We start from the raw sequence: 13,133 nt of genomic DNA, 5'->3' as shown, positions 1-13,133 counted from the left end.
TGGGTGGGTGGGCTGGGGGCTGGGATTGAATGGCGACAATGCGAGCCCAGGACAGAGCCACAATCCACTCCTTGCACATCCCTGCTCACCTGTTGCAGGGACAGGTGGGGAGCGGGATTGAGGCTCTACACTGGGCCCTGGCTTCACACTGTCACTGTCCCATGATCTCGGCCTCACCCACCCGTCCCACTCCTGGATGCTGCTCCCTGCCCACCTGCAGCCCCATCCAGTCTGCCTGACTAAGCATACCCTGCCTGTGAAGATCCCAGGCTGGTCTCCATGGAGACCCTGCCCGCCCACTCCATCGAGTTACCTGGCAGTGGGTGCAGGGTGGGCAGCCTGGGGCCAAATAGAATCAATGCTTGCCCCCACTCCACCACACTGGGTTGGGTCAGCATGCTCCCCTGCCTCCTGCTGCAACTGGTCAACAACCCCCACCCCCTGACCTTCCCCCCGCCTGCAGCAGCTCACTGAAACTCCTTAAGTGGCCCTCCAGCACAAATAATTGCCTACTTTTATTCTAGGAGGAACACAGTGGCTTTGGAGCACCATGCAGAACATATGCAGGCAGCTCCTTACTGGTGAAGAAAGCTTCCACATACCAGTAAGACCTTCCGTCCATCCAAAGGTGTGTAGCAGCATAACCTAACTGAAGAGAACATAGGCTAGCATCAGAAAGTAACATTTTAGTCTCATTTTTTATGCCTTGCTACTTGTCTGGGAGGTGCATGAGAAATGCACCTAAGGTCACAACCACATTGTTTTCATAGGTGTCTGATTGGGTTGCAGGAGGAAGGCAGGAACTGTGACCTGAGTTCAAGCATGACCATGGGTGCTGCGCTTTGTACTGAACTAGAGGAATGCTGCTGTCAGTGGGTGTCAGGTGCCTCCCCTGTAGGTGGTCTGGGACCCCAAGCAATGAAGAGGGCTCAACTATAGTCAGCCCCCCAAACACTGAGAAGAGTGGGCATTCAGACACATCCTGTGGGCCTAACCTTTCTTGTTAGCGCCTGGAGGTACCTTCTGGCTTAGGACCTAGACATCCTCTTACTCTTCGGAGGCAATGAACTCTCTGAGTTAGTTCTCTAGGGAACCAGAATGCCTCACCCTCCTGGGATCAGCCTCCTAGGGCAAAGTACCTCATTTTCGGGCACTATCCTATCTAAGTGCAGATGTCTATGGGGGCAGTATGGATCAAGCTCCAAGGCCCTGGTTTCAGAGCTGGCAGAGAACACCCACAACAAAATCTGGGAGCTGGCGACTGATACTCAGCACCTTTGCAAGTCAGGTCCTTAACCCTTACCCCATGCCTGTTGCCTCTGGAGCAGGACTGTGCAGAGGGAGGCATTAACTGTCTCCTGTGACATCAGCCGGGCTAGGAGGGGACCACACTGTGGAGAGAAGCTACTGTACACCATGCCCATTCCTAGGCAAGCAGCATGCTTGCAGGGCAACTGCTCACTTGGGAACAGATGTGATGTGTTGGGAGACCTTTGAAAAATCTCACCTACAGTTATTAGCAAGGGGATGGCTAACCTGCAAACTGAGGCATTCCAGGACTTTTTTTCTCCACTTTTGGTCAGTTTTGTCTTGCTTCCTTTGGTTTTCCTGGCATCTGCCAAGTTTCCATTGCCTCCATAATGCTGTAGCTGTAGAGAATAACTTCTGCTATGAAACAGAATCACAAGGGTTTGAAACTCTGAGTATGCCATGCCCTCTAATTTGGCAACAGTGTTCGTCACAGCCCTGGTGAGTTGGTGAGACTTCACTTCTTTTTTGTGTGTCTGTGAGGGCAGGGTAGCTCTGCTTGGAGGAAGGTCAGAGCCTTTTCTACATTCCCTAAACTACTGATGGTTTCAAAGAAAAGTAAATGATCCTGTCAAGTCAGTTGTCAAACCTCACACCCTCTCCCTCTCATTGCCTCGCTTATCACCTGCTGTCAGAACAAGCAGTGGTCTTGTTAGTCCTGTCCCTGTGGCAGTTTCTAACACCAGCTGCTTCAGAGGAAGGGGCAGGTATGCTACTGAAGGCAGGACTGGGTATGTTTCTGATTCACCTTACTTGCATAGAGGGTGGTTTACAATCTGAAGGCTCATCCTTTTCATAATCTGTGGGCCAGCTGTTTTGTTTCTGTAATCCGTATGGCTGGGATGCTGGATGTGTTTATTATCCACATCATCGTCTGTTCCTTACCTGAGTCCTCCTGTCCTTAGCAGAGGACAGCCTGTAGTTTCCCAGGGTCACCATTCCTGTAAAACAAACTTGGCCGCCATTTCTGGATTTAGCATTGAAGGGACTTAGGTCTTTCTCAAAATGAAATGGAAGGTGAAATCTTTGTTCCTGCTTGGGTCCTTAATATGGCAAGAAAGGACCACAGTGGCTCTGGTCCCAGCCAAGGGTGGACAGCAGTGGCTGTACTCAAAGGGTGTCTGTGCAATTGCTAACACAAGGTACCTGGCAGGGGTATGGATGGAAAGGCAGGGGCCTGACAGAGACAGCTCGTAGCACTGGGGAACTTGGCTGGGCTGGAGGAAGCGCCAGTACTGGGAGCTCAGGAAAAATAACTCCATCCTCTGCCCATTTCTGCACTGTCAGGACTATGTTAGAGGAGAGAATCCAGACCTATTTGTTTTCCTTGGTTAGATTTTTAAACAGAAACTACTAGTGCCAAGGAAATGTATACTGTTTTATATGCCACCATTCTCCATTTCAGCACCATTCTGCAGTGGGATGATGGGATTTGATGGACAAGGAGGGGAGTCATCTGTTCAACTTGAGAGAGTGTAATCAGACCCATAGGTATCATTGTAAAAATCAGAAGCATGCTGAACCATAAAAGGTTTTGATTGCAGCTGTGTTTTGTGTCTTCTCCATACTCATCCTAATCACCTGACTAAACTTCAGAATCACTTTTCCTATAAGCAGATGGAAAATCCCAGCCCATCGCAGCACTGGAGAACTCAGACGGGCTGGAAGAAGCAGGAAAAATAAACTGGAGGAAGTGGGAAAAAATAAAATATTTTGGTATATAAAATAGAAGGTCACTAAGCAACCACAGGGTCAATTAAAGGATATTACGATGGAAAATGATACTTTAACTGGACATATCAAATGCTTGCTGTTGTTGTAAACCTGTGTGTACTTCCCTTTAATCCAAGTTGTCCTGCTGACACTCATCTTGGATGAGCATTTCCTCCCTGCACTGAGGCATAAGGTTTTCCTGATCACCACCAGTTTATCCTATGATTTTGTACTGCTGCCCATCACCATACTGTCTGAGCCTCTTCTATCAACAGCAATCGTTTTGGCTTCTTGGACTCCCTGGCATTTCTCTTTACAAGTTTAAATATGTTTGAGATTGGGATTTTATTTTTTCCCACTTCCTCCAGTTTATTTTTCCTGCTTCTTCCAGCCCGTCTGAGTTCTCCAGTGCTGCGATGGGCTGGGATAGGTGGAAAGATGGGGGAAAAGGAGGAATAGTGGTGGTGCTGTCTACAGGATAGGAGGGGGGATGGGGGAAGAGGAAGGAGCTCCAGTCTGGGGTTTACCTAGCCTGAGCTGGAGTGGGGGAGCAGGTGGATTGGAGCCCCTCTGAAGTGGGAGAGCACAATCCACCCCCACCCCAGCACAAGAGCCCAACACCAGAGCTCTTTCCTCTCCTCCTTCCTCTTCCCATTCTGAGACAGCACTGGAGCTGGAAGGTGGGGCGCAGGGCTAGCGGAGAGAGGCTGCAGACGCACAGTCTCTCTCCCAGGGATCAGCTCCAAAGTGGAGCTTGAGTCTCCGCCCCACCCCTTTCCCTTCACCAAACAGAAACATCTGTTGGAGTGGGGAGGGGGTCACTGTAACTCATGGCACTTTCTGTGAAGCTCCATGAGTTACAGCAGGGAGCTGCATTTCAGTCAGCACCCTTTGTGTCTGGTTCCCATCAACTCTTAAAAAGAATATGTGGTCACGGTGCCAAATAGCTGATTAGGGTCCTAGCTTTTGGAGTGCACCAGAGCCCTTCAAGACTACAATGTACTCCCATGGCTGACAGTACCAGTCATCTCCTAGCCTCAGGAGAGCATTGCAGTCTTGAAGTGCTTTGGTGTGCTTCCAAAGTTGGGAGTGCTTATCAGGTGACTGTGCCTTTACTTGACTATCTGTCAGCAGCTTGAGATAACAGCACGTTATGAAAGAGATGCACTAGTGAATTTTCATGGACTTGAACAAATTGGAATACAATTGCACTGAGGTGTCTAAGTCCCCTTAGGCACATAATAGGTGGAACAAAGTCTGTCCCAAAAGATTTTAGCAGGCTGGAGTTTTCCAAATTGTTGGCCTGATACATGGGTCATTGTGACTACAGAAGTGTATATATGCATTTTCAGTGGCAGAACTGGAGGCATTTTTGATCACATATTTTATTTGCTGCAAAATGCAAGTCTGACTAGACTAAAACCACTGGCAAACTCATGCCAAATCTAGCAAATAGTTACACCCTCCAAAAAAATGCAAAACCCTGAAATATTTGATATGTACTAAATGAAGCATTTCAATTTCTTGTTTTAAAATGGCATTTCAAGATTAGGCTTAGCTATTTTTGAGTTACTTTTTTATATTTTTTCTCATTCAATAAAAGGAAGCAAAATATTTTGTTTAGCCCCTAAAACATGTTTTCAGTTTCTTTTTGTTTTGAGCAAGAAGAGCAAAGTTGCGTCCATTTTTCTTCCAAGAATTTCAGTTAGCCACGTAAAAAAGGCTCTATTTATTCTAGCTTCGGCTTGCTATCTACTCATTACCACAACTCTGTTTGTCTCCAAAGAGCACCCTGATTAGAATTTAACTCATAGTGTAATTTAATTAAGGTCTAAAAAACACTGGTGAGAAACCTTATCTGCATTCTGAGTACTGATGGGCCTGACTTTTCCACAAAGACAATGCACAGCACCTGACTCAACAAACAACTTCACAGAATGAAAGGCTCATTAGTTTAAAGAGGGGCACAGACTGGCCCTCTGTGTTTTAACATCCAATGCTGTGAGTACTTAGACTAGAACAAGCCATTGCCTAAGCAAATCCTTCATCTTAATATGCCAAGGCAAGAACTCCAACAACAGAAGCAGTCAATGACCAAGCCCTGTTCCCAGGGCTGTGCTCACTGTGGGCTGGAGCATAGTGAAGCTGGGTGAATGGTGTGAGGCACTCATCTGTATTCTGCACAATGCTTGGTTGCTATTGCCTCTACAGAACCCTCTGCTTCCTTGGCTGTTTCTCCAGGTGCTGTGCCAGCCTTTTACTAAGAAAATACTCAGCTCTGTTGTGAGCATTTGAAGGCATTGCTTCAATAACCCAGCTGTCACCTTCACTTGATGCAGGCATCTGACAGCTCCATTCAGCATCAGATGCTAAAAAGGAGGGATGTCAGAGTTCAGCCACAAAGCAAGCCACCTTTGCTCACTGCCCCAAAGGTTGGGCACCATTATCATGTGGGTGGGAGTTTGCAGGGAGGGGGGAAAGGTGCGGTAGAAGATGAGTGCAGCTGGATCAGATGAATCCACTGCCCTCAGATGCTGGCCTGGCAGAGACTCATTTCTCTGTGGGAAATACAAGCAAGAAAAAGAAACCAGTGGATCTTAAGCCCAAGGTCAGCAGCTGCAGCTCCCACACATCCATGCTCCCAGCAAGGTAAGAGGGACTCTGACTTAGGCACTAGCAGCAGATCAGGTCTGATATGCAGGATACAACATTAAGCTGCAGTAATGCCCAAATCACCTTACTTCCTCCATACAGAGCGCCACCTCCCCCCATAGCCCATGTTGTCCCAGTTTACTGTCGGACTTCCCTTATCCCACATGGTTCTCAGAGTGGTTTTCCAGCATGGATGCATGAGATGCTCCTGTGAATTTTTCCTGTGCCCTTCAATCAGATCCACAGGAAATGCCCCATTGCTGCGCTTACAAAGGCCAAAATGCCCCAGCAGCAGATTGAATGATACTCCCCAGCTGATACAGTGCAGGGCAGAGCAGGATCTCAGAGTCTACCCTGCCCACCTGGGCAAGAGGGGAACCCCAGGGTGGCCTTTGTCTCTTCAGGCAGTCATGTAGACTGGTTGGCAGGCTAAGGGCAGCCAGCAATCCTGCCCACAGATAATAAGCCTAATAAGGCTATGCCAAGGTCATAGCTTAGCAGCTAGGAGGCATGTTTCCACGGACACAGAGGGGCATTTGTCTAACACAGGGGTGGGCAAAATGCAGCCCACGGGCTGGATACAGCCCGCCAGGCCATTCTATCCAGCCTGTGGTGCCCCTAAAAAATGTAGAAAGTTAATATTTATCTGCCTCGGCTGTCTGTCATGCAGCCCTCGATGCCTTGCCAAAACTCAGTAAGCGGCCCTCCGCCCAAAATAATTGCCCACCCCTGGTCGAACAGGTCAACTGCTCCTGTGGTCCTTAATGTGCCCTGGAGTCAGAGCAGCTAAATTACAATGTGCAAGTGGTGTTGATAGGTAGTCAGGCTAATTAGCATTTCTGGAACTGGGGACAATATATTGCACAGATCAGGAGAAAGGGAAGATAAAATTTCTGAAACTTCCTTGCATGGTTTGAAGAGATTTGCAAATTCTTCTGAATAGCGAGGGCATATAGAGATTTCAAATCAACCATGGCTTTTGCCTGAAAGGATGATCTGTGGGAGATTATTACTATTAATGATTCAATGTAATATTTTTGGGAATAAAAGTAATGCATATGAACCAGCCACCTCTTTTGATTGTACACACACTTTTTTTCCAATTACTGTCAAATTTAGCTTCACCCAATTGCATTATATCCTCTGTGAAGAGGCAGTGAGTGTGAGGTACAAGTTATTTCTAGCATAATGTAAAGACTTCACTGGGGTGCATTATTCTGGACTAAGTTTTGAGCAGAAGATTTTTTGAGGGCTAGGGCACCCTTGTCCTTTTTGACCAAAGAAAGAGAAGACAGACACAGATTAATTGAAAACCTGTTTTTTTTTTTCAGTTTGAAAAGTTATTTGACATAATTTCATCTTGCTAAAATGTTTGGATCACTATGTTTTCATTTCATGTGTAAAACCTCAGAAGCTGTTGCGCATGGAAATGCTATCCTTCACACAGTTTCTGTCTACATCACTGAAATCAGGTTCAGGTGAGAAACAATGTACAGAGTCATACAGAGAATGTGATATTTACACAACTATGCAGCGAGTGTTTGCAGGACAAAAGCATAAGTTTGAAAAGAGAAGTCTGTAGAAGTTAAGGAACATCACCAATGCACAGGGCATTGGGCCTAGTGGGTAGAGCCAGGGATGTACTGGGGGTTGCAGAGGTAAGCTGCAGTTGGGAGCAACAGAGGGCAGATCAGAGTTACATGCCTGGGGGTCAGAAACCAGAAGTCAGAAGCTGAGTGCCAGGTGAGGGGACTAACCAGGATTGGGGTTCAGGAAGCAAGCCAAAGTCAAGGCTAAGTTCAAACAATGAGCCAGGGGGATTACCGGAGTCAGTGGTCAGGAAGGAAGCCACGGTCAGACCAGAGTTCAAGCACTGAGAGTTTACCAGGATCAGAGGTCAGGATCAGAGGTTAGCCAGAGGGTTTACCAGGATCAGAGATCAAGAAGTGAGCCGAGGTCAAATGGGAGTTGGATGGCTGAAAGGCTGGGTGTGTAGTCAGGGGTACTGGGGCAAGAACTAGGGAAGTCATGGAGGTAGGAGCTGCTTAAGGACTGAAGCCAGTACATTGTGCAGCATGGCCAAGATGGTGCAGAAGTTCCTTAAAAGTAGCCCCAAGGGAAAGGGATTGGGGTTCAGTTGGTGCTTAGTTGTGTGCAGCTGACCTCCTTACAAAGGCTGCAGTGCAGAAATATTACAGGAAGTGCCAATATTAAGATAATTGGCCTACCCTTAACTCTGACCTTTTCATGCACAGGAATTACAATGCTGTCCATGATAATCTGCTGCATTTTTTGCAGAGCTGCTATCTCATTGAGAGTCTCACAGATGGATAACAAGAACTTCACCTACAAGATGGATGTATAGTGCCCTTGCCCCCCTTTCACTTACCTATGGAATGTTAGAGGGTGTTTTTGATGCTTTGGGTATTATGACTTGTAGCTGAGCGTGACAGATTGAAGTGGTTATTTTGGAGATTCCTTGGGTTAGCAATTTCTTGCAAATTCAGGTAGTGTAAGAGTGATGTTGTAGTTATGATGGTCAGGGCTGGCCCACAATTTTTTGGCGCCCCCTGTAAGAAATAGTTTTGGGGCCCCCTGCCCTGACGAAACTGCTGGTGGCAGTGGCGGGGGGAGGGGGTGGGGCAGTGGCAAGCGGCCAGATGTGAAACCCATGGCGGCATTGGCAGCAGGGGGCAGGGTGAGGGGGGGAGCAGCCGGATGCAAGTGGCCCCTTAGCTGCGGGGCCCATTGCGGCTGCAGGCTTTGCAGGATAGGATGGGCCAGCCCTGGTAATGGAAACTATGGGAGAGGCAAAGATTTCTTAGGGTGAGATTTTTCACTGGGCCAGCTATGTAACTGGGATAAAGTTAGACAAGCTTTCAGATGGAAACCATTCCTCCTCAGGTCCCTGATCACAGGGAGCCAGGCACAGTATGTGAATTCAGGGACTAAATGATCCAGGAGACCTCTTCCACCTCTGTGTTGTGATGACTCCAAAATTTGGAGAAGTTCAGGATAAGACAAATATGGCAAGGCCTGAGATAAAATGGGGAGAGTTGGCAATAGTGATAACAGAATCTCTGTGCACATGGTGGATGGTGACTGAAATACTGGTAGCTGCCCAGAATTGTTATACTGGTCCTGGAGGGTGCTGGTAGGAGGTCAGCAACCGTCTTGGATATCTGGGCAACCACAGACCTCTTTGAAACTGATGAGCTTCTTGCACCCCTTCCTTGTGGTTAAATGAGAGAAGCTATTGGGATCATTTATGGAGTGTGAGAGCTGAAACAATAACAGACACTACCCAAAAGCATTGACCACATATAAACTGATTGCAAAAGCAGAGGCTGGGACACTGAATGGATTAAAATAGCATGGGCCAGAAGCAGAGGGCAAAGAGCTGAAAAGTCAGGACATAGAGGAACAAAAATAATGACCCCCAAGAAATGACTGAGGAGACAACAGGACAGAGTGCTGGCTGGAAAGATGGGCTTGGGATAATGAGCAGAGGACTGCCTCTTATTTATCTAATGTGTCCAGTGACACAAGACTTGAGGTACAATCTTTATAGATAAAACAAGATTATATTAAAGAAGAAGCTGATTGTCATAAATTTCTTCCCCTAAAGAAGGAAAGAACCCAGAAGGGCTCAGAATTTTGGCTAATCATTCAAGCTAAAAGGGGGGAACCATATTTATTTTATCCTCACCCTGCAAACTGCCCCCTGAACTATCAAAACTGAGTTTTGATTAAAACATCCTGATTGTGTTAGCTAATGTTTGGAAAGTATTTGGAGATAAAGTTAGTATTTTATAAGTGCTAAGTAGAATATTTTTGTTGTTTATAATTTGAATGACTGAAGCTGACTTAAAAAAACAAAACCCCAACCTTCTTATTCATTTTGTTTCATTCAAATTTTGGAAACCAGTGGAAAAAATGAAATGTTTTGGAAAAGTTCAGCCCTGCTTTTCAGCCAGCTCTCATGTTACATGCTATTATAAAGAGGCAAGAAGGAGGTAAACCCATTTGCTTTCAGATCCCATCCTGAAGATGTTTTCATGGAGCAAAACCAGAATCCTCCTCCCACCCACGTATCTTTTAATTTGTAAAGCAAAATATAAGTTGCTGACGTGGTAACGCAAATAGAAAGAACCTGTGTCCCTATCTCTGGCGTCACTTCCCAGAAGATACCCATATGGTTAGACAGGCTTGAGTTTTGATGAGACTTACAGGAAAATTAAAAGCCACTGGTGGGCTTTATAATCACTTGTTTTTGTTTGCGGTATGATCAGGCTGGGGGCAGGTGGTTCAATTTATGACACAGTGGGCCCATCTACATGAGATGTTTATTGTGGAGCTGCCTAATTAGCTCTGCAGTAGTCTCAGTATCTATACATGTGGTCCTATTAGGTTGTAATAAAATAATTAACTCCTCTGTAGGTTAGTACTTGTAAACAAGTACTTATGGCGGTGTTCTTCAGTGTGCAGTAATGCATGTTTATATGTTGATGGGGCTGGTTGGGGAATGAGCATGCTTCAGTGCAGAGGCTGCCTGCTGGCTAGCCCTGCATCGGAGCACCCTTGAGCCCCAGCCAGCCCCTCGGCAGCACATTGAGCTGGGTCAGAGCATCCCTGGGCTGGCAGACTGAACCCCTGGACCCCTTGCCAGCCAGGGCTGCTTTGACCCAGCTCAGTGTGCTATGGTCCCAGGAACATATATAAATGTGATGCCCGAGAGCAATACACTCTGGCATGATACCCGCCAGAGTTTATTGTGTTGCATTCATTTAATCTGTAGATGTGCTGAGTGACTTGGGAAATAGTAGGGAGAGCGTATGTGTTTTTCAGAACATAGGGAGCACGTATATATATATATGTTAGCTGAGAACATAGGGAAGGTACGTATGTTGTCTTGTGCATAGTATGTGCATGTGCTATCTCAGAATATAGCATGTGCTATCACAGAATAGGTGTGCGTGCATGTGTGGGAATGCAGTATCTCATACCATAATATGTGTGTTGTCTTAGAACAGCATGCGGCTATATGCATGTTATCTCAGAATATACCATGTGCTATCTCAGAACATAGTATGGGGGTATATGTATCTATCAATGTGTGTGTTATCTCAGAGCATAGTAGGTGTTTGTATGTGTGTGTATGATACCATAGTGTGTGTATGGATTTTGAGATAATACCTCCCCCCCATATTGCACTCTGAGATAATGCACATTGTGCTCTGAGATAACATATATCATTGGCAGCCATTGGTCTAGGAGTCCATGAAGATTGTGCCTTTGGTGGGTTGCCAGGTATCATCACAGCTTCTTCAGTGGCTGAGGAGTCAGATGCATGAGAAGCAAGCCCTCCGGCAAGTCGCATATACAAACTTGGTTGAGTTTGCACTGGCATGCCGAGTACTGTTTTGTCTTGCCTGCCTCTGATGCCTCTTCTCTAGCTCATCGTTGACCTTCTCCATCTCAAAGTAATGTAGGCCCTGCTTCACAGTGGCTTTTCACTCACAGTGGTGCAAAGTGATTGATTCCCAGCATTGGCTATCGATGCGCAGCTCATGAAGGTTTTTCTTGCAAACATCAGTAAACTGGAATTTGGGCCATCCAAATTGACATTTGCCAGTGGCCAGCTCACCATAAGTATGTCCTTGGGGATTCGGCCATTTGTCATACAATTCACGTGTCCTACACGTTTCTGTCTCAGGCATATGAACATACTGGCTATCTTGGCCTGTTCCAGAGCAGCGAAATTGGCAATTTTGTCGTGCCATGTTATGCCCAGGATATGATGGAGACATCAAAGATGGAAACCATTCAGTTTTGTTTCTTCCTTAGCATAAGGAATCCATGTTTCGCTGCCATACAATAGACAGCTAAGTATGCAAGTGCTGTAGATGGCCATCTTTGTTGACAGAGTGAGCACTCTGTTTTTCCATACTCTCTTTTGAAGTTTAGCCATGGCATTGCTTGCCTTTTCAATGTGAGTGTTAATTTTGGTTTCCAAGCCAATATTTTGCAAGATGGCAGAGCCCAAGTAAATTAATTTTTCAACCACTTCCAGGCTTTCATCATTTATTCTCATTTCGGGATGGTAGTCAACTTGTTGATCCCTGACTACTGTCTTCTTTAGTCTAATGGTCAGACCAAAATTGTCACAAGCATGAGAAAGGTGATCCATGAGGCGCGAAGCCCAGCCCGTAGCAAGCAGCCTGCCTCTGCCCCGCACACAAATCTGGGGGGCATATGCCCCCCATGCCTCCCTCAGAGGTGTGTGCAGTGGCAGGGAGTCATGCCTCCTCTTCACCCCCCATGCTTCTGGATGAACCTCCCATGGCTCTGTTGCATGACTTGCCCCGCCTCAGCCCATCCGCGTGCATGTGTCTGTTGGTCTGTGTGTCTGCTCCTCGCTCCCAAGCCACAGGCCCCCCCAGCCCTGCTGCTTCCTCTCACTTCTGACCCACAGCACCCTGCATCCTGCCAGGGTATGTGGGGATCCCTCTCCCCAGGCTCCAACCCCCCCTCACGCACACCCACAGCCTCCCACACCTTCACAAATAAGCCCCACCACTCCACACACACTTCAAAAATAACATCTCATGATTTACATTCCAAATCTCTTGATTTTTAAGAGTTTATCTCATGATTTTTGACACATTTGGGTTGGCAGTACTGCAAATGTGACCCATTGAACTGCACTGTTCCATGAAGTGGTGATGTGTAGGGGGTGCATGTGCACCTCTTGAGAGCACTGGTGAAGCCTCTGATAACAGTGTTCCCCACTTAGGCAACAGGCGGAGGGGCAGGCAAGAGCACTGGTGCCCCCCCAAGAGCACTGGCCAGGTAGTAGGGGTGCCAGGAGAAGCGATCCCTGTGATTCCCCCACGGCTGATCACACCAGCCCAGAAGTGCCAGTGGCGGGCAGTGGGGGCAGATCAGGGCTTCCTGTGGTAAGGGGTGGAGTGGGCCAGGGGCTGGGGCAAGTGCAGCCCAGCCAGGGTGGGGTGTGTGTGCGGGACGGAGCTCCGGCTTGTCTGGTGGCTCCTGCCACTGCTCCTGCCGCTTGTCTGGGAGGGCATGGTGGGGTGTATGCCCCCGGATCCGGGCAGGGTGGATTAGCGGGGCTGGAGCTGCACTGGGTTGCGCTTTGGGTGGGTGGCAGCAGCACTGGAAGTAGGGGCTATGGCAAATTTTCAGGTGGTTCCAGTCCCCCCATAACCCCCACGCCATTGCCAGCCCTGAGTGCAGCCTGCCCTTCCCAGATCTGGGGCACACGCCCACCCCTCCATGCCCTCCTGGACAAGTAGTGGGAGCAGCGGTGGGAGCCACCAGACAAGCTGCCAGATGAGCAACTCCCGGATAAGCAGCACGCAGCGGCAGGAGCTGCCTCCCCCATCCTGCACCCCCCCAAACAAACCACAGCTCTGTCTCATGCCCGCCCCAGCCCCTGC

General features: G+C 47.7%; 2 long non-coding RNA genes across 2 annotated transcripts in view; one reads left to right on the top strand and one right to left on the bottom strand.

Annotated features, from left to right (window-relative positions):
• LOC109316168 overlaps positions 1-2,846 on the top strand; it is a 5,364-nt gene extending 2,518 nt beyond the window's left edge. The window contains exons 2-3 of the long non-coding RNA XR_002102743.1: positions 525-628; positions 2,714-2,846. This is a non-coding gene — a long non-coding RNA (uncharacterized LOC109316168). The remainder of the gene's footprint in view (positions 1-524; positions 629-2,713) is intronic.
• Positions 2,847-5,312: 2,466 nt separating this feature from the next.
• The window catches only part of LOC109316166, a 14,568-nt gene continuing 6,747 nt past the window's right edge, over positions 5,313-13,133 (bottom strand). The window contains exons 2-3 of the long non-coding RNA XR_002102741.1: positions 11,801-11,802; positions 5,313-5,324 (exon numbers count right to left, since the gene is read on the bottom strand). This is a non-coding gene — a long non-coding RNA (uncharacterized LOC109316166). The remainder of the gene's footprint in view (positions 5,325-11,800; positions 11,803-13,133) is intronic.

The sequence above is a fragment of the Crocodylus porosus genome, unplaced genomic scaffold (assembly GCF_001723895.1).
Source record: "Crocodylus porosus isolate Cpor-Errol unplaced genomic scaffold, CroPor_comp1, whole genome shotgun sequence".
Classification (NCBI taxonomy): Eukaryota; Metazoa; Chordata; order Crocodylia; family Crocodylidae; genus Crocodylus; species Crocodylus porosus.
The sequence above is the reverse complement of the archived record's forward strand: the minus strand, read 5'-3'. Positions and strand labels throughout refer to the sequence as shown.